Source organism: Rhamphochromis longiceps, linkage group LG19 (genome assembly GCF_057381845.1).
Source record: "Rhamphochromis longiceps isolate RC_006_pf linkage group LG19, R_longiceps_female_GT1.1, whole genome shotgun sequence".
Classification (NCBI taxonomy): Eukaryota; Metazoa; Chordata; class Actinopteri; order Cichliformes; family Cichlidae; genus Rhamphochromis; species Rhamphochromis longiceps.
Genome location: NC_140575.1, coordinates 10,355,242 through 10,365,319, shown reverse-complemented (window position 1 = coordinate 10,365,319; position 10,078 = coordinate 10,355,242).

Below are 10,078 nucleotides of genomic sequence, written 5' to 3'. Positions count from 1 at the left end.
AATATTAGATATTGTTTACGTGTAAATGCACAAAGAGAATTTAGAAATGTAATTATTGTCAAGAGTGAACAAGCACTGATAGTGTAATCTACAGCTGTGGCCAAACGTTTAGAGAATGAGAAGTGTTGTTTGCTTATTTACAAAGTTTGCTGTTTCAGTGATAGTTGTATATCATATTATATCACTTCAAACAGAGATGATCCAGTAATGCTGCACTAATGAATTAGACTAACTATTCACTTTAGCTAAAGTTATTAAGTTAGCTAAAGAGTTGGGATGCTGTGTAAGACATAAATAAAGCTAAAACACAAAGGTTTGGACACCGTTTTGCATGTTTCCCTACTGTAGGGGTCTCTGCAAGCATACAGAGGGGGTACTCTGAGAGGGTCCAAGATGACAACTTTGGAATTCTACTAGAAACAGTCGATCATATTTGTTTGTCAAAGCTGAATTCAGGGCAAACTACGCTAAATTAGCGTTTTTAGCTAGCAGCTACAATAAGCATAACAGTTACTGTACGGCTATCTTTTGTTAACATGACGCTTGTTCTTATACATGTAATACATTTATTACCAACCTGAGAGTTTATCCGCTGGTCATTCGACATGACGAATGACTTCTGAAGTCTTAATTCAGCTCAAGACGCTGTAGATTCCCGTCAGTAACACTTTCGGTCCACTAGTAAAACATAGTTCTATTAATCTGCGCTTGAACCGGAACCGGATGTAAGTTCCAAAAAACTGAATTTTGGAACTGAAATTGAATTGTAGAACTGAAACTGAATGGTGAGAAGTGAAACTGAAATTATTCGAGAGCTGAATTTTTAAAGGATAAAATGCAGTTTCAAAGCAAATCAATTCATTTTCAAAATATAAATTCAATTTCAATTTAGTGATGATCATTTTCAAACCATAAATTCAATTTCAAATTAGACTAATTCAAATTCAGTTTTCAAAAGCATTTATTCAAGTTACAATTCAGATTCAATCTGAGCAATTCAAATTCAAATTTAACTTATTCAAATTCAGTTTCTGATGGCACAGATTTCTGCCCATACAAGCGGTACTAGCGCACGCAGGCTTTCAATTAAAATCAGTCACACAGCGATAAAAAGAAACACAAAAATGGCAAGAAGCCGTTGTATTATTAACTGCAATAGCCGGTCGCATGACAGCCACGGGAAGCCGACGGGTAAAGAGATCGGTTGTTATCGGATTACGTCGTTGAAGAGAAATTGTTCAAGCCATGTTTCCGAAGTAACAAAGAGGCGACGGATGGCCTGGATTGCAGCCATTCAAAGATCAAATATAACGTCCCAGAACACTCCAGCTCACAGGTTAGTCTGCTCCAAGCATTTACACGAAGGTCAGTGTTTTTTAGTAGTTAATGCGTCATTTTTCTTAACATAATTGGTGATATAGGTTACAAGCAAGTCTGGTGCTGAACAGAAATTGTTGCGCTATGCTCCTTTATTTATTGTGCATAAATAGTGAATTGTCCTGACACAATATTGCGTTTCGCTTCTGTTATTATGGTACATTGACAAAAACATATACTTTTATTCACAGGATAAAACAGGTTTTTTGTATCACTAATTGCCCAGTACGATTACAGCATACAATATTGTTGTCACTGCTACATTTCTGTGATGCTACCAGAAATTATTTCCACTACTAATTAATTACCGTTGAGCTCAAAGGTCCTATTAATAAACGGTTAACGAATGTGTATTTATGACGACGATTTGTGAGACTGGTAAACTTATGATACGTACGATGGTCTTTCGTTCTACACGGTGCATTTCAAGGTCCTGTACCCATCCGTCGGTAAACTGTACCTGGGCTTGTTGCAGTGACCGGAAGTTACTAAACTTCATGAGTGTATGCGCTCACTCCAAGAACTGTATGATTATAAATATGCATATAAATATGCTAAGATGAGATAGCTGACTTCATCTAACTAGCAAATGTTGTCCAGGCTACGTTGGTGATACAGGTTTTTTTAATGTGTATGATATTTTTATCATGCGATTTTAAAGCTGGTCCTACAACCGCATCCAAGAATAACATGCAGCTTATCTCAGAACTGTCGGTGAAAATTATTCTTGGAGCTAAGTTTAATTGAGCTGCATTTTAAAGAGGTGCAATTTCACAATTTGTGTATATTTTCTAAGTTCACTATTTTGTCATGTGTTGAGAAAAACACAGATTTTAAAATTACATGGTCTAATATTTACATTTAGCATAACTGCAACATGCTTTTTTCATTTTTTTTTTTAAAGACTCGAAAGGACTTGAAATTCAAAGTTGCAGACTTGAGACTCGACTCTGACTTGCCTGACATTACTTGAGACTTGACTTGAGACTTGAGGATAAAGACTTGAGACTTACTTGAGACTTGCAAAACAATGACTTGGTCCCACCTCTGCTGTTTTTGTCTCACGCAGTCCCGATGACCCACACACCACAGCATTTCAGTCAGGTTAAGCTCTGGACTTTAATTTGCATGTGTTTTTATTTTCACATTAAATTTGTAAAGACAACAGAAGCACGCAGTCATTGGACCAGATAAAACATCTTCATCGTGTACTGTAGCGAGTAAAAGCCACAGAGTAACCGCTAAGGGCCTCTATACTACTCGTGCAAACTTTCAGGCCCAAAGCTCTTACAGGAACGAGCCCAGAATAAACGGGACAAGAGGGTCAATATCAGTCAGATGCGTTAAAATTTATTATTTTAAAAGAAAACACAAAGGGTTTGCAAAAGGCCTAAAACATCAAAATGGAAAAGGTCACTAACGACCACAATATAGTCTTATTGGTGCAACCTGCCAGCAATGCAACTATCACTATATGCTAAAGCATATAGTTAGGGCTGGACCAGATGACCCTGAATCCTCCCTTAGTTATGCTGCAATAGACATAGGCTGCCGGGGGATTCCCATGATGCATTGAGTTTTTCCTTTCCAGTCACCTTTCTCACTCACTATGTAGTAATAAACCTCTCTGCATTGAATCATATCTGTTATTAACCTCTGTCTCTCTTCCACAGCATGTCTTTATCCTGTCTTCCTTCTCTCACCCCAACCAGTCGCAGCAGATGGCCCCGCCCCTCCCTGAGCCTGGTTCTTTTTTTTTTTTTTTCTTTTTTTTTTGCCTGTCCCGTTTGGCTCTTTTGCCATCAGAATTATTGTCTAAAGGCAAAGAACGATGCCCAACGGATTTACTTTACCAAATTGACCATCCCAGCCTTGCCATAATGGTCCATTTGATTCGCCTTTTATTGTTTATTTTATTTTCACTTGTTGAATACGGGACAGACTTGACTGGAGGAAAGAAGGGGAGAAAGAAAGAGGGAAAGAGAAACAGCTGAGAAGAGGGACGGGGGAGAAGGGCAAAAGACAAAAACCAACAGAATGGGCAGAGAAAAAAAAAAAAGAAAAAAAAAGAAAAAAGAAAAAAAATGCATATTTCAATCACCTGGATCACCTGTTGAGAAAGAAAAAAGAAAACAAGCAGAAGAGAACAAGAGTAATAGAATAAACAACATCACAATGATATATGGGAATATGACAGTAAATACTAAATATTAAACATTATTGTGCAGCACATAAGATCAACAGAACACAGTGTGCTTTGAGGTAGGAGCCAAAAAGGGTGTAGTTTGTGGGTGTGATCACCCGTGTGTACACCTGTGAGCATGGATGCGCTTGTTTTTTTTGTTTTTTCAATTTTTTCAATTTTTTTTTATTTCGCTGAGCCTGGTTCTGCCGGAGGTTTCTTCCTGTTAAAAGGGAGTTTTTCCTTCCCACTGTTGCCAAAGTGCTTGCTCATACACAGCAAAATCTCCAGTGTTAAATTAACACTAGAGAGTGTCTATATGGGTCCACACCTCTGAGTGTTAAATACAACACTGTTGAGTGTTAAATTAACACTTTTGACAGTGTTATATGTTTAAAAGTAACCTAGTCAGTTTTGAAGATTAACAATGGCTAACACTGAGCAGTGCTGATTTTCTAACACTGGAAAATAACTCAAAATGTTAGAAATATTCCAGTGTTAGAAAATCAGCACTGCTCAGTGTTAGCCATTGTTAATCTTCAAAACTGACTAGGTTACTTTTAAACATATAACACTGTCAAAAGTGTTAATTTAAAACTGGAGATTTTGCTGTGTAGGGGGTCATATGATTGTTGGGTTTTTCTCTGTATCTATGAAGCGCCTTGAGGCGACTTATGTTGTGATTTGGCGCTATATAAATAAAATTGAATTGAATTGAATCACCTGAGGGCTTGCTCTCCCTCGGCGGTCCCAGATGCTCGTTGCTTTAAAAGAAACAAATCCACCCCAAATAAATACGAGCCCAACAGAACACTTATCGCATGCACTAAGTGTTTTAGTTCAGGCAATAATTGGTGGCACTAAAATCACTTAATATAACTTATTCACTGCAAATCCACACGGAGCACCTCTAAAAGACCTAATTCCCCTAAGGTAAGAGGGGATAAGCTCAGGAATTGCACATTGCCCGACTAATATTGCACCAGCCCATTGGAAATCAAAACAAACCCAGCATAAAAAACAAATAGTTTTAAAAGGTGACCCTACTCTAAAACCAACTTGGGAGAAAAACACAACGAAAAAGAGAAGGAGGAAAAAACAGTGACAAATTCACATGTGCAGCCTGTCCTGCAGGAGGCAATACAATATACAGGGAGTGCAGAATTATTAGGTGTCAATGGAAAATTGTATTTAGTAGTCAGTATAATCTTTTAGTGATATAAGTTTGCATATGGTAGAATACTGCATGTAGTTATTTGTATTAGGAAATATTCAACCATGTATACTTAGAGGCATATAATCAATTGTGTGTGATCTCTAGCAGGCTGCAGGCTTGGTGTGCACCCCAGGAATGCACCCCCACATCCTGGGAGCATGGGAGAGGTCGTACCTTGTTTTATTGTTTTACGGTAGGATTAACGTAGCTATGTCTGTTTTAGTTTAAGTGCTTCTTTACATATAGATGAACTGCTGGACTTCCTCACCATGTTATTTAGGGTGAGGGTGAGACTGCCCTCTTTGTGACCAAGGATGTACCTTTTGTGCCTTCATGTTATATGACCCTTTGATCAGCAGGACACACACACACACACACACACACACACACACACACACACACACACACACACACACACACACACACACACACACACACACACACACACACACACACAAGTATAAATAAAGACCGGGGCAGTTTCTTAGTGCGAGTCTCAGTCTGGAGGCTGCCCTTGCTAGCAAGAAGTTCTGTGTGTTTCTCTTCTCTGAGTCTTTACTGAAGAAGTGTTTTAGAATATTTTCCCTAACATTAGGCAAATGAGTATTTTGTCCACATCATCCTCTTCATGCATGTTGTCTTACTCCAAGCTGTATAGGCTCGAAAGCCTACTACCAATTAAGCATATTAGGTGATGTGCATCCCTGTAATGAGAAGGGGTGTGGTCTAATGACGTCAACACCCTATATCAGGTGTGCATAATTATTAGGCAACGTCCTTTCCTTTGGCAAAATGGGTCAAAAGAAGGACTTGACAGGCTCAGAAAAGTCAAAAATAGTGAGATATCTTGCAGAGGGATGCAGCAGTCTCAAAATTGCAAAGCTTCTGAAGCGTGATCATCGAACAATCAAGCGTTTCATTCAAAATAGTCAACAGGGTCGCAAGAAGCGTGTGGAAAAACCAAGGCGCAAAATAACTGCCCATGAACTGAGAAAAGTCAAGCGTGCAGCTGCCAAGATGCCACTTGCCACCAGTTTGGCCATATTTCAGAGCTGCAACATCACTGGAGTGCCCAACAGCACAAGGTGTGCAATACTCAGAGACATGGCCAAGGTAAGAAAGGCTGAAAGACGACCACCACTGAACAAGACACACAAGCTGAAACGTCAAGACTGGGCCAAGAAATATCTCAAGACTGATTTTTCTAAGGTTTTATGGACTGATGAAATGAGAGTGAGTCTTGATGGGCCAGATGGATGGGCCCGTGGCTGGATTGGTAAAGGGCAGAGAGCTCCAGTCCGACTCAGACGCCAGCAAGGTGGAGGTGGAGTACTGGTTTGGGCTGGTATCATCAAAGATGAGCTTGTGGGGCCTTTCCGGGTTGAGGATGGAGTCAAGCTCAACTCCCAGTCCTACTGGCAGTTTCTGGAAGACACCTTCTTCAAGCAGTGGTACAGGAAGAAGTCTGCATCATGCAGGACAATGCTCCATCACACGCGTCCAAGTACTCCACAGCGTGGCTGGCAAGAAAGGGTATAAAAGAAGAAAAACTAATGACATGGCCTCATTGTTCACCTGATCTGAACCCCATTGAGAACCTGTGGTCCATCATCAAATGTGAGATTCACAAGGAGGGAAAACAGTACACCTCTCTGAACAGTGTCTGGGAGGCTGTGGTTGCTGCTGCACGCAATGTTGATGGTGAACAGATCAAAACACTGACAGAATCCATGGATGGCAGGCTTTTGAGTGTCCTTGCAAAGAAAGGTGGCTATATTGGTCGCTGATTTGTTTTTGTTTTGTTTTTGAATGTCAGAAATGTATATTTGTGAATGTGGAGATGTTATATTGGTTTCACTGGTAAAAATAAATAATTGAAATGGGTATATATTTGTTTTTTGTTAAGTTGCCTAATAATTATGCACAGAGTCACCTGCACACACAGATATCCCCCTAAAATAGCTAAAACTAAAAACAAACTAAAAACTACTTCCAAAAACATTCAGCTTTGATATTAATGAGTTTTTTGGGTTCATTGAGAACATGGTTGTTGTTCAATAATAAAATTATTGCTCAAAAATACGACTTGCCTAATAATTCTGCACTCCCTGTATTGTCTTATGTAGTCTGGAAGATGAGTGGATGACGGGGTGGGTGCAGTTTTCTCTGTGGTGGGGTTGGTTGGGCTGTCCCGGGCTCTGTGGGGCCGGGCGGCGCTGGTGCACTGGGCCCCGGCCCGGATGGACCTGGGCCCCCTTTCCCTGGCGGGTCGCGGAGTATGGGGGTGCCTACTGGGGTCAGCGGGGGAGCTGGCCCCAGGGAGGGGTCACTTGCCCCTCCCTTCCTTCCCTCCCCATCTCCAGCTACCTCCCTCTTCCCGCTCCACCACAACCACCCACACATGCAGGGCTTTGGAGTAGGGGTATGTCACCAGGGTGCAGGGGAGGCACCACCCCTCTGTGCCCTTCTGGCTGCCTCTGCCTCAATTTTATCCCACAACTTAGACATTCACATTACTCACACTCTCATTACACATACATGTGTATGTGTAATGACCCTTGGGGGTGGGCACGCTACACGGAATCCAAATTACCATCAGGGTGTACACCTCACCCCTGGCGTCGTTGCCCACCTCTCAATTTTAAATACACGTAGACATTGAGGGCTAGCAGGAGGGACTATGCGCTTACCTGCTGCTCTCTGGCAGGTAGCTCCATGCCCTCCTGGGTTTTAAATGCACCTTAGAACACACATGCATCAACACTACAATGAGCGGGTGGAGGGAGGTTTGGAGTCTTCACACAACCCCGTTCTCTGTGACCTGCTGGAGCAGGGGGGGCTAGGAGGAGGAGTTGGGGTCTGGAGTGTGGGGCCTCCCTGCTGCTGCGGAGTCGGGGCGGTCTGCTTCTCCCCACCGCAGGGAAAAGGGTAACACCACCTGGGTCTGGGTGCAGTTCCCCCCTCCAGGGGCCTAGACCCGGTTCGTGAAGTACGCTTGGGGAGTGTGATCGTGTGTACAGCGTCTCTTTATGTCTGTCTCCACGTTGGTTGAGTGTGGAGTAAGTGCATATGAGAGCATGAGGGTGGGAATGGATGTTTGTATCTGTGTGTGCCTGTATGTCTGTGTCCATATGTCAGGTTGGGTATCAGACGCCACCTCTCTGGGGACATCTCAGGCCCTCCAAGGTTTGGAGGCCTATCTCCACCTACCACCACTTCCCCTGCCAGTGGCGGACTCCCTCAGGTGTCGGTGCGTTGGTGGTTCTTTGTGTCCGGGGATGGACGTCCAGGTACACACCGGCTCACTCCTTGGCGGCCGCTTATCGGGGCCTGGAGCCTGGGGCTTGCTCGGGCCACTCCGGAGGTGGGGTGCCCCCGGCCCCTCGGCCTGGGGCTCGGTCACTCAGGCGCAGCTGGCTGCCGGCGGAGCTCACGGGCGCGTCACTGCAACTCCCCCTGGCTTCTGCTCCACGGCTGCTGAGTGAGCCCTCATCTGGGACTCTCCTCAGCTCTTTCTGGGACAGTGGCGCGGCTGCCCCTCCGTTAGTCTTCCTTGGTCTCTTGTGTTCTGAGGGCCTCTGGATGTCTGGAGTCTTGATCTCCTCCATACCTGCTTCATGCCCTGGAGGACGGGGCTGTGGCTCCCCACACTCCCTAGCAGATCGTTACATGGAGAAACCTTTGGAATGCAAGCATGCTGATCCACACAGGTATGCACACAGGTGTACACACAGGTATTCACAGACGCGGACTACAGCTTTCTTGGCTGCTGCCTCAATGCACATTGTGCGCTGTCTATCTTGCGTGCTGCACAATATCGTTTATTACTTAGTATCTACTGATATCTACTGCTAGCTAGCAGATCATTACATGAAGGAACCTTTTAAATACAAGCGCGTCTTTTAAAAAAAAACAAGCGCGTCCATGCTCACAGGTGTACACACGGGTGATCACACCCACAAACTACACCCTTTTTGGCTCCTACCTCAAAGCACACTGTGTTCTGTTGATCTTATGTGCTGCACAATAATGTTTAATATTTAGTATTTATTGTCATATTCCCATATATCATTGTGATGTTGTTTATTCTATTACTCTTGTTTTCTTCTGCTTGTTTTCTTTTTTCTTTCTCAACAGGTGATCCAGGTGATCGATATATGCATTTTTTTTCTCTGCTTATTCTGTTGGTTTTTGTTTTTTGCCCTTCTCCCCCGTCCCTCTTCTCAGCTGTTTCTCTTTCCCTCTTTCTTTCTCCCCTTCTTTCCCCCAGTCAAGTCTGTCCCATATTCAGTAAATGAAAATAAAATAAACAATAAAAGGTGAATCAAATGGACCATTACGGCAAGGCTGGGATGGTCAATTTGGTAAAGTAAATCCGTTGGGCATCTTTCTTTGCCTTTAGACAATAATTCTGATGGCAAAAGGCCAAACGGGACAGGCAAAAAAAAAAGAAAAAAAAAAGAGAAACACAAATGAACTCAGAGACACAGACTGATGCGACAAAACAAGTTAGTAGGTGTACAGCGTAAACTGTAGTCTATAGCACACAGGAGTATTAGCGGGGCGATCGTGGCTCAAACAGTTGGCAGTTCGTCAGTCTTAGTCGTTGTGTCCTTGGGCAAGACACTTCACCTATTGCCTATTGGTGATGGCCAGAGGGGCCAATGGCACAATATGGCAGCCTCGCCTCTGTCAGTCTGCCCCAGGGCAGCTTTGCCTACAACTGTAGCTGCCTCCACCAGTGTGTGAATGTGAGAGTGAATGAATAGTGGAATTGTACAGCGCTTTGAGGGCCCGAAAAGCGCTATATAAATGCAATCCATTATTATGTACACGTTGATAAATTGTCTTATGGCAACTGACAAATTGAAACAAATGAGTGTGCTGTGTGTGTAACAGACATTACCTGTCCTTTTATTAACTGCGCAAGTAGTGCTGGTCATAACTGCTAGCTAACTGTGTAAGGCTGTAATGGGTCTGTAGCTCTGTCACCGTTTTAGTGAACATATTTAGTTTTAAAGTAAATTACGGGACTTTTCCTGCCTTTCTGGAGGGCTTATATTTCACTATGTCCACATAATTATGGATTATTATAATTATGATATTTAAACACACACTGTATTTTAATTAACATACCTTAAGAAACAGATTATATTAGATTTATATTTTAAATAAGACAAAATGCTTATTATACAGCAGCAATATTATTGTATTTCTACAGTTTAAACACTTAATAACCTTTCTGCCTGCACGGAGTGGATAGTCAAACATACAATATATATTTTTTTATTATTTTCTTTTTA